The sequence below is a fragment of the Lutjanus erythropterus genome, chromosome 15, assembly GCF_056507025.1.
Source record: "Lutjanus erythropterus isolate fLutEry1 chromosome 15, fLutEry1.hap2, whole genome shotgun sequence".
Taxonomy (NCBI): Eukaryota; Metazoa; Chordata; class Actinopteri; order Lutjaniformes; family Lutjanidae; genus Lutjanus; species Lutjanus erythropterus.
The window spans coordinates 33,668,837-33,686,742 of NC_139331.1; the positions used below are offsets into that span (position 1 = coordinate 33,668,837).

Below are 17,906 nucleotides of genomic sequence, written 5' to 3' on the forward strand. Positions count from 1 at the left end.
CTTTAATCATATTTTTTTTGCAGTGAAAATGAAAACTCTGATGCAAAAATAGTTGTTTTTATTATTATATTTCTGTCATCCCAGTTGTATTATTTTATTCTATTCAGTTTTTTTAAATAATTCCCATGAATCATAAATCATATCACAACACCTGTCAAAATAAACACTATATGATTATTTTTATTTTATTTTTCGTGCAGCCCTAGTTCTCACACAGTGTAACTTGGGTTGCTGGGCACTAAGTCACACGCCACCAACTATGTGTTTAAACTATGTGTTTTGGTGAAATGTGATCGCTTTTCATGGAGAATTTTTTTTTCTGTTTTGCAGCTGATGTCTGTCAGCTGCTCTGCCTCAACTCTCTGTGATTTACAGAGTTTGCTGATGGACAGATGGCTGTACTTGTTGCTAAAGTAACCACAAACTGTTGCCAACTCTGGCTGCTGTTAAGGCTCATTTATCCTAAATGTTAGATATACATACAGATACGGATGGAGCCTCATAGTGTGTTAATTACACCTGTATTCATGCACAATTTCTGAAAACTTAGATATGGAAGAAATGGAGCAGTGGGGTCAGTGTAGTTCAAGCAAGACATGACCACATTTTTGAAGTTTTAAAAATCCAAAATTATTGAAAATGTTGCCTTACTGAAACTGTAGGGGCGCCAAATTGCAAAATAAATAAATAAATCTTGCATTGTGTGCCTTTAAATTTTGTTTGACTAGAGATCAAAACATCATATTTATTAAATCTTGCATGATATGGGGAAAGCAAGCAAATGTTAACATTTTAGAAACCGTAATAAATACTTTTTAAAAGGTTAACAAATTGATTTTAAGCGTAATCTCAAGTAAACGTGCTCAGTAATTGTTTCATCACTGGATGCAAGATGTTCCTGTTGTCTGTTAGTGAGCAGGATATTAAAAGCTGAAAGCTGTTTATCGTCAGCTGCACGAGCAGAGCGGAGGGCTGTTACAGACTTTACAAACACTTCACTTCAGGATGTTCACCAGCGACTCAAAGCTGTAATGAAAGCCCAACAGTGTGAGTCTCTGTGTGTGCGTGTGTGTTACTTCATCACACCATGCCATACATGTGCAGTCATTTCAAATTCTCCAGCTATGATGTGTGCACTGTGTTAATTGACAGCAAATGCAAACTTATCACATCTGCAGCAGCTCGCTGATACACAGCCAGCAGTGAGACAGACAGGAGGAGACACACACACACACACACACACACACACACACACACACACACACACACACACACACACACAAGCTACAAGCCACACACAAAAAGCAAGACACGCTGACAGCGACAATTAGCAACGCACAGAGAGAAAGACACGCAAAAAATGAAATGGATTTAGAGCAAGTGCACAGATAAAGAGACACTTAACCAAAATAAAATCAAAACAGGCTGCCGCACTTTTTACTAGACAACAGAAGATAATTATTTAAACCAAAATGGACGTTGTGATTCTTCATTACTGCGGTCCCTCTGGACCAAAGTGTCCTCAATAATGTAATAAATCAAGAGCAGATGTATTTGTCGCAAATCAAGAAGGTCGTTCGCCATCTTTAAATAGAGACAGGGGTTACAACCCCTCTGTACTCAACCACCTGTTACCTCCTGACAACTGAGCTGCACGACAAATGAGCAAACCAAACTCTGAGGAAGACTGCGAGATGGGATGGAAAGTACTGTAAAAGCTCATAAGTGGTCCTTGAGTCCATAAGTAGTCCTGGTAGATACCACTTTCTGCTCATGTTGGACAATAATGTCCCAGAGATAATTGCAATAAATAGATTATTGTCATTTTAAGAGCATTTTATGGGACTGATATAATGATAACATATTAGCATGTTAATGCATATACATGCAACAGCAAAGAAGTTTTACTTCTTAAGAATATTCAGACACTAGAATTGAAACGTGAAAAAAATATTTTAAAAATATCCTAAATGAAGAAAACATAAATAACAAACACTGAGGTGCTGCACCCAGGTCTGGTAACGGTGTAGAAAACCCTGCTGACAACATGTCGCTGACATTCATATGTTCACACACATATCAACACAACGGGCAACACTGAGGTCAGAAAAAATTAGAGAGATCATGTCCATATATTGTATGATAAGTCAATCACGCAATTATTGTGACAGGCCCAACTACAACAGTGGATCTCAATCTGTTTTTGTCACTGATTCCTAATTATTCTGTCTTATTCTTTGACACCTAAGATGTACAACTGTAGCGTGTCACAAATAAAAAACCAAAGATGAGAGAAAAGCAACATTTGATGCAGTAGAATTTTCCAGCTTCCAGTCTCCAGGTTGGAAACCACTGACGCACAATGTTGTTTGACCAAAATTAACATTTATATGCATTTTTTTTAACAAACAAGTGAAACCACTAAAAGTGATTGTCTCCTTTCTCATTGCTAGTAAACAAGTGTGCCTTTCTTTCTTTTTTTCTTGATGTGTCACGTTTGACGTCATAAACCCACCGGAAAACAGGGTTAGTGAACAGTAGAAAGCAGCATGGAGGCCAGTGAAAATGTTTCAGACTCAACACCAACTTTAAAAAGAGCTGCAGAACCTACTGATAACAAGCCTTAAAGGAATAATATGTAGCACGTCAAAAAATGAGCACTGCAGTCCTAATGGTGAGTTGGAGCCACAAACTGTATATTAAATTAGTTGAAATCCTATTTAATAGACAATCTAAGGTTGCAGTGAGTTGTTTTCCCCCCACCGCCTCCTCCCCAGACTCAAGGATGCTCTGCAGGCTGCAGGAACGCTGCAGGAGTGCAAAACAAGTGCAACATTATGATCTGACAATAACAAGAGAGGACGAGTCCTACACTGTAAGTTGATCACCTTGCTATAACTGACAATGTAAAGTTCAGCCCATTATCCTGAAAACTAAAGCCCACTGCTCTGAAAATACACACTCTGGACTTTGAGTTCAGTGGCTGCCTGACTCACTGCCTGCAAAACTCCATTAACATTTTTCTCAATTTAACTGTTATAAAACTCTTCTCCCTCTAAAAGATTATTACTGACTTTTTACGACTCATAAACAAACACTTACTCATTCAGCGAACATTCGGCATTAATTTAAACTCTAATTAACGTGAAACAGGCAAACAAAAACAGCAAGTTATGGACCAAAATAGAACTTTCAAAGGACATTGCAGCTGTAGCGTTGATGCAGTTCAGTTTAACATGTTTCCTTGATTTCTGTTGTCATGTCACGATCATTTTATGATTTATTATGATGAATATATTACATTTAATTACATTGGGCTAGAAAATGGTTGTAAATTAGTGTGTTCACCTAGATGTCATATTTCCATCACTGCTGATCTGAGCTGGAGACTAAAGTCAGATGTTAGTGGGTGTTGGTGTTTTTCTTTTTTTTGTCCAGTGTAAAAGAGGTTTTAGTCTAGCACATTTTGGCAGCTAAGCTAACAGGCTAGCTGTACTATAAAGCCAGTGTTGCTAATACAGCAGCTTTTTTTCCTTCCATCTTTCACCATGAACATTTCCTTGTGTCTCACACAAATTCAACAAACAGCACAATGTCAGGCCTGTATGGTGCAACAGTAAAGACTCAAGGATTGTTAGCACTCAAATAACTTGAGTAATGGTCTCAGCCCTACTTCAGCTGTGTGTTACATACTGTGAGCTGTTCCTCACACACACATGCATACACACGTTAAGTTCCCACATGGCCTAAGTAATAAATTAATTGCATGTTTAGTGAAGAAAATCAAGTCACACCTCACGCATGTCCTCCGTACGTCTATTCTCCATGGTACCAGCGCATGTGTGTGCGTGTGTGTGGCCGCTCGCTCCTACGCAGTACACCCCGATGGCCATCTGAGGTGGCAGTGGGACAGATGGTACGTAGGTCGGTCTTTCCCCGTGCACGCCCTCACACACACGCTCACCAGAGACACGTGCGCGCTCAGCCGTGCGCAGCGTGAGTCCTGACAGCAGAACACACACTGCAATGATCTCTTCGGCTTCGGGCTCATAACCCAACAAACAAACACACACCACACACACACATCCAGGAAGAGGCTCTGTTACTGCTCTTCTGCTGCTGCTGCTGCTGCTGCTGCATTCATCAGAGCTGCTTCTTCCCTCTCAGTTCATTTGTTTCTGTCGACATTCTGCTTCCATTCTCTGTAATTGTTTTGCAGAGCTCGCAGCTCCTCGTTGTTTCTAAAAATACCATCTTTACAGTGTCAATCTGAGTTTAAAATTAGCTGCTTCCTTGCCAACAAAGACAAAGTCACAACACAGTTTGATTTTATCCTTCTTTCTTATAATTTATAATAAATATTTGGATTGATTTATTTATTTACTGCATGCCTTCGTGCAAGCTTATGCTTGATCTTTATTGGTCCTTACTGTTAATGTGTGCTTTATTTGTGCTCCCTGTGACATATTAAACATCAAAGAAACAAACAGTCATGTTGGCAGCAGCTGGACAGCAGCACACTGTCCCTCAGCTGGTTAAAACTGAAGCTCAGACCCTCATATTGCCAGCCCTCCACCCTGCTGTAGTGTCCTTAACGGGGCTAAAAGTAACGTACTGTGGGGACTCAGGGGATTCCCACCTCTGGTCAATATTAGAACTTGAGATCTGTACCCGAACCCAACAGGACCCGACGGTTTTGGATCAGGTCAGGCACATTTCTCTCATATTCCATTGGCTTAGATCAGGTTTGGGCTGTATTATTTTTTATCATTTTTCTCCCCACTTTTGTCGTTGCATGTATTGTCCCTGTTACTGCCAACATCTGCTGTTTGGTGCATACAGGGAAGCTTGTTAAGAAAAATTTCTGTATCGGGTTTGGGCTGAAATATGCTAATGAGGGTCGGGTTTGGGTCAGAATTTTGTCAGGCTTTAGCCTTTTCGGGCTCAACTTTTCAGGCCCGATTAAAGTTCTACTCATTATCCAATAACGTCAATTATGCAGACAACAACGTTTTGAAAAACTATAACTAATCAGTCACTTTATTCTAAAGTTGATGAAACAACACTTAAAGCACAACGCCTGCCCATGCAGATCTGCTGTAAATGTAAACATCTGTACATCTGTAAAACTGAATTTATAGTTTACATCAAACCAATTGAACCAACTCTGACAGCAAAACCAAACTACACAAGTGAATTTAAGTTCCCAATAGATCCAGAACATTAAAAGGTTGGGTCAACAAACAAATCAAACATTGAACAAACAGTCATCCACAAAGAAATTCATACAACAAAACAAGAGCTTCAAATTACATATTAGTTTAACATTCATTTAATCACAGTCCTAAAGAATCCATCCAACTATATCATTTACTAACAATCACTGTCCAACAGAACTGTCAGCAAACTAACCAGGGCTGCAACTACAATTTTTTATTATCTTTGTGATTAATCGATTAATTATTTGTCTATGAAATGTTAGAAAATTATGAAAAATGCTCATCACAATTTCAGAACGTAGAGAGATGTCTTCAAAGTGCTTCAAATTCACTCTCATAAATGACAAAGAAAAGCAGCAAATCCTTCCTAAAACATAACAGATGCGTTGATTGACTGATATGATCGGCCTGATACTGACCTGTCACAGTGGTATCAATCTATAGGCCTACTGGTATCAGCATGTATCTTGTCCTTCATGCAACAATGAAACTTATTTTTTGTTTATAAAGAATATTATGCAGATTTTTTTTATTTGTCAGCCCTATAGGCAGCATTTTATGTATACTTGATTCCTGTTCTTAAAGGAACACTACGTAATAATTGCAAAAAAAATGACTACACCTGTCCAAATAGTGAAGTGGAGCAGTACACTATATATTAAAAGGCTTAGAATCCTATTTAATATAGTCTGTGGTTGAAGCAAAACCCACTGATCTGAAAATACACACACTGGACTTTGAGCTCAGTGGCTGCATGTCTCACTGCCTGCCAAACTCCATTAACATATTGTTTAATTTCACTGTTATAAACATCTACTCCATCTAAAAGATTATTAATGATTTGTTACGACTCATAAACAAACGCTTACTCACTCGGCGAACATTCGGCATTAATTTAAACTCTAATTAACATGAAACAGGAAAAATAAAACTGTTCCACGCCAGAATAGAAATTTCAAAGGGGGACACTGCGGCTGAAGTGTTGATGTCAAAGAACGGACTTAAAATATCATCAAACTATCATATCATTTATGATCTATCACCGTAAATATATGACAGATTTCTCCTTTAAGAAGCTGGAACTGGCAAATGTTTGATGTTCCTCTTGAAAAATAACTGAAATTAATTGTCTTTCAGCTGACTTATTGAGTAAGGCCGATTTTTGCAGCTCTAGCCCTTCAGCATACAGTAGTGCTTGACCCTGACCTTTGACCTCTGACCTCTCTATGGAGGCAGAGAAAAGAGAGTGCTTCCTGCAGGAATGAGCAGCGGATCACAGGATTATGACGCGCAGCACACCAACAACACACGCTGCGCTGCTTATATGATGAGGCTGTAAATCTCTTCTGTAGAAAAGCAGCGAAAAACACACACACACACACACAGATATTTTCCAGCGGCAGAGTATCAGCAGGCTTGTTAAAGAGAGTCGGAGAGAGCAGGCCCGGGCCGTGCGTCGGAGTCTCCCCGGCCGGGGCCCCTCTCTAGACGGCAACACGTCATGGAACATTCCCGGAACCAGCCAGCGCACCACCCACCATTTCTCCCTCACTCTCTCCCTCTCTCATACACAGACACACACACACACACAAACAGAGGAAAGAAACGATGAGCAGAGGAGATAAAGTCACTCCCTGCTGAAAAAAGAACTCAACACAGTCTGAATTTCTGGACACAAACTCTGCAACAACACACACTGTAGCAACAAGAGAGTGTCACACTCATCATACAAGGAAATACCAGAGGGAGTGCGGTAAGGTCACAGCTGAAACTCACTTCTGAACACTCCTCCAGCTCCACACAGTGATTAAAGGAATGTCACGGGGATATTAAAGGTGTTTTCCGGTGAACTTCCCACCTAGATGTCATCAGGGTTGGTTTGTTGGAAATAAATGCAGGGGAAAATCGACCTTCCAGACGCAGAAATCACACCATCATCACACCTATCCGAGCTTCCACTTTCACAGCTTCATATCCACCAACCAACACTCCCCCTCCCTCCCTATATCTCTCCCCGGCCTTGCAGTCAGCCTGGCCGTGCAGGCTACTGCAAATTCCTCAGGATATTACGCAACCCGGGTAATCTGCATGCAATGCAATGCGTGCCCGGGGTATTCCCCCTGCATAGCCTTGCCCTTATAAGCTAAACAAAAGATCAAGTGGCGTGAAAACAGCTCCTAATGTCCGTCATGGCGCAGAAAAGCCCGCTGTCACTGTGATATGTGTGAGAATGTGTCCGTTTTCTCTTACCTCCTGTCTGCGCTCCGGCTGCGCGTCTCCGTCTCCGAGCGAAAATGACAACAAGCAGCCCCGGTGGGTGACAGCCTGGAGATCCGACTCCGGGCGGGCTTTGACAGACACCTCGCTGGTTGTCCGTGAGAAGCAGCCAGGAGGCGGTTGTTAGAAATCCACAACAGTCGAAAGCGGCAGCGGTGGAAACGTCGCCGACGGAGGAAAAGTTGCGCGTAAAAATGGAAGGAATCCTTTCCGAGCGGATTTGTGCTGCCGGAGCTCCACTACTGCAGTCAGACAGACAGTCAATGTGCGCGTCTGACTGTGTTGTGAGTGTGTATGTGTGCGTGTGTGAGGGTGAAATCAGGAGACACATACACACGCACGCACACACTCATACGCACACGGGGGTTATTCCAAACGCCACTTCCCAGAATAGCAGCATAGAGGAGAGGGAGAGAGAGACGGAGCGGCAGAGAGTGCGAGAGAGAGAGGGCGTGTGTATGTGTGTGTCTGCCTCTCTCTCTCTCTCTCTCTGTGTGTGTGTGTGTGTGTGAGTGTGTGTATGTGTGTGTATGTGTGTGTGCTCGTGTGACGTCGTCGGATCCCCCAGCGCGCAACCAGGGCAGAGGGAGGGGAGGGGAGGAGGAGCAGTGGCCGAGGAGGAGGCTCTGTCTGCCGGCGCAGAGAGAGCAGGATTCCCCGGTCACCTCTGGAGCGACCTGTCTGTCTGACTGTCTGCCTGCATCCTGCTGTATGTTCAGCTGTGGGTTCAAACTCGAACTGAATGCATCGATATACAGTCTGCAGCACAAAATGATCACATCATGTAAACATTATAAATATACTTGCAATGTAAATATATATTTTTCATATAAATAAATATTACGCTAATACAAATGCAATTCCTAGTACCAGAGATAATATTCAACTTCAATATTATGAAGTTAAATGATAATATGGACAGTATAACTCATCATGGCAATATTAAAATCTGCAGAATGATTCATTTTTAACACTAAACCAGCCCAGGGCTTTATTATTCTGTTTGAATTATTTGAAGGCAGGAACCTGGACACATAAACCTGCCGCTGGGCCCCCATTAACCATCTTCCTCCCACTCTCTCCCATGTGTGTTGATTTGATTAATCAGATTAATTTTATGCAATTTATATACACAAAGCCTAGTAATGAAGGTGACTGACAGTGACTTCCTGAATCTCCTCTGGTTGCCTGGCAACCTGACAGAGACAACATGGCTGCTGGCCGCTAAGAAATAGTCCAGTATACATTAACCCCTTTATTACTGTACAACAACCTGTTGTTTTTTACCTTCATTTTTTTCATATTAAACAAACAAATGTGTTAATTAGCCAGATTTTGGCTTAAAAAGGATTAATTTTAAACCCAGTTAAATCATGGTTTTACTTCGTTATCCTGCACCAAATTAAAAAAGCAGCTTTAAATTAAGAAAGATTAAAACCTTTCTTTGAACCGCAGTTTAGTTTTTACTTCAAACCTATAAACTGAATTTAATTTGGCTGCACCAACACTTTGAACTCCAGCCATAATGAGTTGGTTAATGATGCTACCTAACTTTTTAGCTAGCTAGCAATCAGTGTCATGTTTTGTAAACATTTTAACTTGCCAGCAAACAATGTAACATTTTGTTGATTTTTTTTAGCTAGCTTGCAGCAATGTAAAATTGCATTAACTTTTTCACTTACTAGGAGTCATTGTAATATTTTGTTAACTTTTTGAATGGCTAGAAACCAGTGTAACATTTTGTGAAAATTTTAGCTAGCTCACAAACAATGCAACATTTCCCCTCATCTTACAGTCATGACAGCATTATTCTTGTTTGATTTACAGTCTTTACAGTCTGTATGCTAAGATAACTGCGTCTTGTCTGTAATCTTATATTTACTGTACAAACATTTGAGTGGCATCAATCTGCTCATCTAACCCTCATCAAGAAAAGAAATGAGAATATTTCTCCAAATGTTGAATTATTTTTTTTAACAAGCTGTTGTGTCTGGTTTTTTAGCTCACATCCCATTGGTGGAAAAGTGCGCAATAAAATCCCAAAACCTACATAAGAAAAGTATAGTCTATGTTCCACAGGCTGTTTTTAATTGGCTCTCAGCACATTTTAATCAGCCTGATATGCCATTTTTAAATGGCAGTTTATGCCTTAACTGACCTTTAATACCTTACATTTTTGATTGCCTTCAAAAAATCTTTAATTTTTCATTTCATTCCTTTTTTAAAATAGAATGTTAAGCACTTTGATCTGCATGTTTTATATATACAACGTTTATTGCTATTATTATTTTTGTTATTATTGATTATTAAGTATGTCTTCATAGAATCTATTATTTATTCAGGTGGGCAGAGCATCATTTTGCATGCAGTATCATATGTTCTGTATAAGAAGAAGAAGAAGCCATCTTGTTCACCTCCTGCCAGATGTAGGGTGAATCCCTCAGTATTCAGACAACAAACCCACTCCAGCTCTGAGCCCTTTCATCTGTAAAACACATTTAGGAATACAGAGGGGCTCATTTAGGCAGCCCTCCTGCTAATAAATTAAATCAGGCTTGATAAAGTCCTTTTTTTCTCCCTTGGACCGGTTCAGATGCAGCTGCCCCTTTGTGCTAATAAACTACATTAGCTTTTGTAAGCGCCTTTTAGCAACAGGTGGCAGGTTTGATAAATCACTAGAGACAAAGCGTCCTGTACCTGGAGCTTCACAGGTTTGATTACCGTGACAGAGCCGAGCATCAGCCAATAAAAAAAAAAGGCCTGAAATGTGAAATGCAGCGTGCGGGCTCTGACGTAACCATCCGCTGTGATGATAAACCGATCAGACTTTTGCACAGCCTCCTCCTCCTCCTCTTCCTCCTCCAAATAGCTCTCATTGTACCTGGGAACAGATAATGACACATAATGATCTGATAAATGTCTCGGTGGCATCCGTCCATTCACAGCGTCGTGAGAAGTTATCCAAGATGAGAGCAAACAAGAAGGAGAAGAAGATGCTGCTTGGCAGAGGTGGAGCCATCGATAGAGCAATTAGACATACAGTGACCTTTTTGTTCTGGAGTTTCCACTGATGTCGCAGGTTTTATATGCAGCATGAAACCTTTATTCGGAGGCTCACAGCGACAGGGCTGAGTATCGGTTAAAAATTGATAAAAACCAATACCTTACTTTCAGTGCCGGTACCTTCATGATTTTTTTTCAACACCATACAATTTTAACAAAAAACAAATTACATTTCACACTGTGGTGTAATAACTTGCTTCAAAGGAAGAAGACCTGGCAGCAGCTGGAGAAACTGATTTAACTCTGCACACTTTACTAGAACTGGATGACCGGACTAAAATGACCAAGCTGATGGAATATCTGTACCAGGTCACATCATCAATTATCGTGGCCAAAAGAATTCATGATAACGATATTACTGCAATACCTTGAAAACTGGTCGAAGAAACTACTGAACTGAAAAAGTAGAAAAAAAATCAACATCTCACAATGGTTGGATCACCCAACACAACAGATATCAGTGGAACAACAAACAGCTTTACAAAAAAACATCTCAAACAGTTCAACAAAACACCTGTTCAGTTGCTGGTGGGCTAACGCCACAACAATGCAAGTAAAAATAGGAAAAAGGAAAAAGAAATATGTGTGTATGTGCGTGTGCTAAACCAAACTCATCCTGCAGAAGTCAACTAAAATGAAACCAAAACAAATAGATCTCTACTTACTTACAGTTAATTATTATCATTCTTTATTTTTCTTAGAATTATTATTTTGGTTTTGTTGTTTTTAATGCATTTCTTAGTTTGTGTTGTCAACATTCTCTGTGTGCACTTGAGTAAATTGATTGTTTTTAAATAAATTAAATAAATTAATTTAAATAACCAGAAAAAAAGAGAAAATTTGCAAACCCCCCCCAATCTTAGACAGTGAATCACTAATATTATTAGATCTTGGTACAAGCATGCTGCGTGCTAAATGCCTCTGTAACGCTGATTATTTTCTCCATTGGTGTCGAAATTTGGTACCAAATGATGGGTATTATTCAATACTCGATACATCCGAGCAATTCCATCAGCTTCACAGTGAAGCAGTAAAGTGATGGGATGCCCTGCGTCCAAGTGCTTGAGATGTAAAATGTTCCTCATAACCCGTTTTACAGCTCATTCCACTCTCTCTCTCTCTCTGTGCAATTTCTATCAACACTATAAGCTGTCAAAAAAAAAAGGTATTAAATGCAACAAAAGGGAGAGGTGCAACAAACATCCTGGGCCAGATTCCAGCCACATCACCTGAGCTAACAGAGCCACATAACACATGTAGTTATTTCATCTCGATTCTTTGATCTTCATTTCAAGGAGCGGCGTGAGTCTGCAGCGTGTGAATCCCACCTTCTGCTGACAGTTTTGATGCCGGTTAAGCTGCCAGCTTCTCTACGACTCCAGCTCCATAAAAACACTACAGCCCTTTTAACGCTCTCTCTTCACCTGTTCAGCAGTCAGAGCTGCACTCACTGTCGGGTTAGGATGTGAAAGCCTAGAGAGTTTCACGCTCATCTCACTGATGTCATTTTCTCCTCACCTGATACCCTCCTCCTCCTCCTGTCCATCCTGATGATGGTGAAGCTGCACAGGCCGACCTCCTCATCAGAAACGGACTCATCCAGACAGGTCCCAGTCAGGGTGACGACACCAGACTCCTGACAGGCCTTTTCCACCAGGCATCTGGCACGACACATCTTCACAACAGAATAGGCCAATTGTCAGTTACTCTCAAAATGACATGTATAGAGTCCTGGCAGCGACAGACTTACTAGACCTTAACTATGTTACGTAGGTCACGAAACATAACTCAACAGTCACAGTTTGGTTAGGTTTAGGCCATGAAGCTACTTGGGTAGGTTTAGAAAAAGATTGTGGTTTGGGTTAAAATAACTACGTTATGTGATGGAAGTGATGCAACGGAAGACACGTCCATAACTAAACTTAATGTGATAGTTAAGTCAGTCATTTTCTACACACCACTTAACTGGAGTTTCACAGAAAAACAGTGCTGCAGAATCTCCCAAACAGGGGAAGTGAATGGTGACCAGTTTTCAAATGGGAAGAAGTCCAAGTCCCCTAAAACCCCGATATGCCAAGCTGACTTGAAAGACATCATTTACACCATGTTTTTAACCTGAATCTTCACTGTAGATCTTCAGCTTGGAGTCACGTTCACATGCACACGCAAACCGTCTGAACTGTGTGTATGTGATGTGATGGTGTGCGTGCACAAGTGAACGGCATGTCGGAGCTTTAGGAGACTTGGATTGCACCAGATGAGCAGTATGGAGGCATTTGGGGTCTGGGTTTTTTCTCTCAAAACTTTAAATAACTTTTAAATAACTTTTTGTTTCACACAGCACTCAAACCTCGGTCTCCTGGGTGAAAGTCCAGTGCTTGTTTGAGCTGTCCATCCAATCCTCCTCCTCCAAATGCAGACTTTCTTGTTCCTCATACTTCTCCTGTCATACTTACTATAGCCACCCAACAACAAACGCACATATCAGTCAGAATAAGCCGCTTGCACATTTAACCAACATGCGTGTTTTGTCTGGTGAGGACGGGGTGGGCATGTAGAGTGGACACCTGATCATAAAATCGAGGTAAGAGGAGGGTTGAAGGGACATTTCCTCAGCTTGGTACGTATTCGATCAGCACTGCTTTCCCAAAATTGAATCTAAAAAATGTTTACTTACAGTAGGAACTGGCATTTTCATCATAAATATTATTATACTTAGTAGTAGGACAGTAACCTGACACACCAGATGGTTTGTTAAAAAGGAACCATCTGAGAAGCTGTCCTTAAAAACTGTTTGGGAAAAGGGCAAGCACTTTCAAATAACTGTTTGAATGAACCATCTGTCTATCATGTCTAACATGGGATAGATAGATAGACAGACAGACAGACAGACAGACAGACAGACAGACAGACAGAAGTGCGCAGATCTCTGACTCTCAGTGAAAGTCTTAGTCTGCTTATCCTCAGTGTGTGTGTGTGTGTGTGTTGTGTGTGTGTCGGTGCTGGCCACCGATAAGTGGATTAACGTCTGCCATTTCCCATAAGAGGCTCATCGGGATGTGACCTCATCACCGGTGACCCCGGAGTCCCCATGGCGACGCCGTGGCAACACAGCACCATGGCGACAGAGAGCTGCAGCAGCTTCTGATGCGGCAATTTGCATCTGCTTTTCATATGAAGCCCAGGAGGAGGAGGAGGAGGAAGAAGGTGTATGCAGTGTGAAGCTGTGGAGACCAGCTCGGTTTTTTAGATTCTGTAGCTGTGGAAGGTTTCATTCAACAAAACTGTAAAGCCATTAAAAAAAACCCCACTTGAATGTCATTAGTCAAACTGTAAAAATTATTTTTTTTTTCTTCAACAGAACTAGTTTGCCAGCAAATGTCTTGAGATGACTCATTACTTTAATAATCTGCTTTGCAGCTGTCATTCTGATGAAGTAGCTGTGAGTTTTCCACATGCGCCATTTCACTTTAAACTCCATCACTTTCTTCTTTTCTTATGTGGCTCCAGGATTTCATTAATGTTAAAGTGTCTCTTTGGATAGTTACAGTAACAATGTCTACAGCAGAAAAATACTCCGCTTATAATATAAAGAGAAATAATCCATTTGATTTCTTTTTGTTCAGATGTTTTATTTCAAATATGCAAAATATAAAACTGCACAATTCATGTCCAAAAAGGAGAAGGATAACCTTTTATTGGTAAATGTGATCAAATTACCTGTTGATACTGACTGATACCAGTTAGAAATTGGACAATTATGATAATACAATTTAAGAAAATTAAAAATATATATATGCTATGAGTGAAATACTAAAACTAATTGACAAATTTTGCCCAACAATGACTGTTTGGAACATATTTTCTACAGTGGAGGAGAGGGTGATGCAGCACCTGGAATGAAAAGTTTGTTTTGTTGTTATGGCATTTTTTGCTACCTTCAAAAAGCACTCACATGATTATATTTTCATATTTTCATTTTTCATATATAATTTCATTTTTACATCTGTCTAAAATGGCTAATAGTTCTACATTTTATATATTTTATATATGCAGAAGAAGTGTTTTTGTTGGTTGTTTAAATGGGTTCTTTTATGTAAACAGGCAGGTCTCCATTAAACAGGCTGTCAGAGGTTAGTGTTTGATGATGCTTTTGATAGATTTTGCATTTTGTATCACCTCAAAGCTGCAAGATCATATTTTTCGACTCTATATGGGACAAAAAACAGCCTGCTCTCTTCAGTCTGGGTACAAATAACACAACTTTAGACAAGTTAGATTGTGTGCAGTGCTTACGCCAGTCCTTCCATTTAAAAAATGCCAGGTGACGTCGTATAAAGAGGGAAAAAAATCACTTCTTAAAAGTTTTTTAATGTTTTAAATGACATAACGTTACATGTGTCACATGACTTGACGTGACTTGTGTTCAACAGCAACTGTTTCCTAAACCTAACCAAGTAGCTTTGTTGCCTAATCCTAACCAAACTGCAACTGTTTAACAAAGTTAACCACATGTTTATTTTTGTTACCATGACAACTATGGATGATGACGAAGGTCACCTGACTATGGATCTGTTCTCCACAGAAGTTAATTGGAGGACTGACATATCACCTGCACAAAAAATGTACTTTGTATGCACTAAATGCACAGAGTAACATTGTGATTCATTTGTAGTCATATTTCTGCTTACTTTAAGATAATTAATCTTATATTCACTCTTTTTTAAGCTCTGGTTTGGTCTCCACCAACTCCTGAGAATAAATATGTGACTCTTTAGCTGCTACATGTCCCACTTTCTTCCCTAACTAGGTCGAACTGTGTCTGTCCATTGTTTGATGCTGGGCAGGTAGTGTTCAGGGGGTTTATCAGAGCTTGTTTGCTGAAAAAACGCTGCCTGCAGCTGCTAGAAGCAGGATTATTGAGAACAGTGAGAGTGAGCCAAGGGTGTAGAATTAGGTAGGGACAGTGGGGACATGCCCTTAGCAATAGTTTTGATCCTAAAATTAAAATAGAATCACTCTTGTCTGTCTGTGTCTAGTCAACATTAGTGATGTTCAGTATTGTGACAAAACATCTGTGCTAATTAAAGACACAAATCAACAACAATTCAACTTTTGAAAGATTCCTTCCTTCCTTTCATTATGCCTCATTGGTTTGGTCCACCTACCTACCACCCTTGGACTGATTTATTGCCATACATGCTGTAATCTTAGTCAGCACTCCTCTGGCAGCAGCACAGTGTCTCTCCATGTCCTTTTGGCACAAGACCAGTGTTGGACAAGTTACTAAAATTAAGTAATAAGTTAAATGTTGTAGTTACTTCTCTCAAAAGTAACCAAATTACTTGAAAAATTAAGTTAGCTGCTAGGAAAATAAAGTGAAGCTTTTACTTTGAAATATCTGCTTCAATTAGCCAGTTTTGTATGTTATGTTAGCTACGTGTGCATTAAGAAGACTTATCAGTGCACACATAGCTATATTGCTTATTATCTCCAGCATCCATGAATGAATATCCACCTTGGGACTGACCCATACACAAATCTGTTGTTTTGTCATTTATTTTTATACATGCTGCAATCTTAGTCAGAGCTCCTCTGGCAGCAGCACAGCATCTCCTCGTCTCCTCTCGCCCTGTGCACCTCAGGCAGGAGATGAATGTTAGGCAAATTGCTTCTCTAAAAAGTAACTGAATGACTTAACCAATTACTGGGTATAAAAGTAATTAGTTATGAAGCAAAGAAAAAAAAATCTAAATATCCACCTTTGGACTGAGCTATATAAATGCACAATAAAAACCAAAATTACAAGCAAAAAGAGGCTAAAAGTTCTGTAGAGCAGCAGAGTGGGTGATAATTATTTGTGGGTCTGTCACTTAAAGCCGTTTCACATTAAACAGTCTTTTGATCAAAGATAATATGACAAACGTTGAGTGCAGCTTCAGAAAGGCTGATCTCATTACACGGATGACTCAAAGATAATGCCAATTGTCTGCAGCTTTAGCATTAGCATGCACAGAGATGATTTGGGTGCCAATCCTCTCATCCGACCGAGTATCGGCTCGAGTAACGAGCGTGGCCACGGTCCCAGGAAGTGAGTCATGTGTCGCAACTTTAATGTGCTGGTTAAAGTCCCAGACTGCAGCTCTAAATCCTCTCCACTCACCGACTGCGTTCACCGTACACGTTAAAGAAAAACAGCCATGTATGAGGAACCTGCTGAGTTGTTATGGAAAGTTTAGTAATCCCTTACATCAGAGAGGTGGACACACACACACACACATACACACAGGCACACACACACACATACAAGCAGGCAGTTGCCTCAGGCTCTTGTCCTGGAGTCGAACTGTAACACTCTGCAAGACAAAGCACTTCTGTGACAGCTGACTGATTACTAATGCTTACTCATACACTCGCACGCTCTCTCTCTCTCTCTCTCACACACACACACACACACACACACACACACACACACACACACACACACACACACACACACACACCAAGACCGCTCCCCACTCTACCACACCTAGTTTCCCGCAGATTGACAGTGAACAAGTGCCGTGTTTACCTGACACACACTCTGTTACACACACTCACACACACACATTGTGTATCTTTCCATCTTCTTTTCTTTGATTCTTTTCATGCAGCTACATCAATCCCTGTCAGTGTGTCTTTCCCCGTCCCTCACACCTCAGCAGACTGTCATCAGTGTGTTGAGGTGTGGCCCCGATGTTATGTAACGGCTCAGAGGGTAAAAGGTCAAACTACCTGGGCGATAACAGCTGCAAGAGGACGTCTTCAGAGGGCGTGTGTGTGAGCTCACAAGATAGAAAGACAGATATGTGGAGGGGGAGAGAAACATGCACACACACAGAAAACACACACACACACAGTTCGACTGTCAGCCTCATCACTGTACAGGCAGTTTGGGGCTAAACAGCGCCCCTTACTGGTCAGCATCAGTACTGATACTGATGGGCAGTTTATTTTAAACCTGATGATTTGTTTCATTTGATTTCAGGAAAATAATCTTTAAAAAATGACTGAAATTTAATTTAATGTGAATAATTAATAAATTTAATCTAATCTAGCACTTAAATTCTTATGTTTGCATTTTGCAACCAGTATTGTTTTTGACATAGCTTCAATATTACTCCTCAAACTGCCTGTCATGTACTTCTGGACTTACAGCTACATTGCAATACTTGTTTACTATGTTTTCCACACACACACACACACACACACACACACACACATATATATATATATATATTTTGTATTGTGATATTGTGATAGATTAGACTGACAGACTGTTCTAGCAATTATATTTTTTGTCATTTA

At 40.3% G+C, this 17,906-nt stretch overlaps 1 protein-coding gene across 3 annotated transcripts in view; it reads right to left on the minus strand.

Annotated features, from left to right (window-relative positions):
- hivep2a (HIVEP zinc finger 2a) overlaps positions 1–7,957 on the minus strand; it is a 156,323-nt gene extending 148,366 nt beyond the window's left edge. For 2 of the 3 annotated variants that reach the window (XM_084737191.1, XM_084737188.1), the window contains exon 1: positions 7,470–7,957. The gene's annotated coding sequence lies outside the window, so the exon portion shown is untranslated. Of the gene's footprint in view, positions 1–6,995; positions 7,227–7,469 lie in introns of those variants that run through there. The other variant, XM_084737189.1, reaches the window with a different exon arrangement.
- Between the last annotated feature and the right edge of the window lie 9,949 nt (positions 7,958–17,906).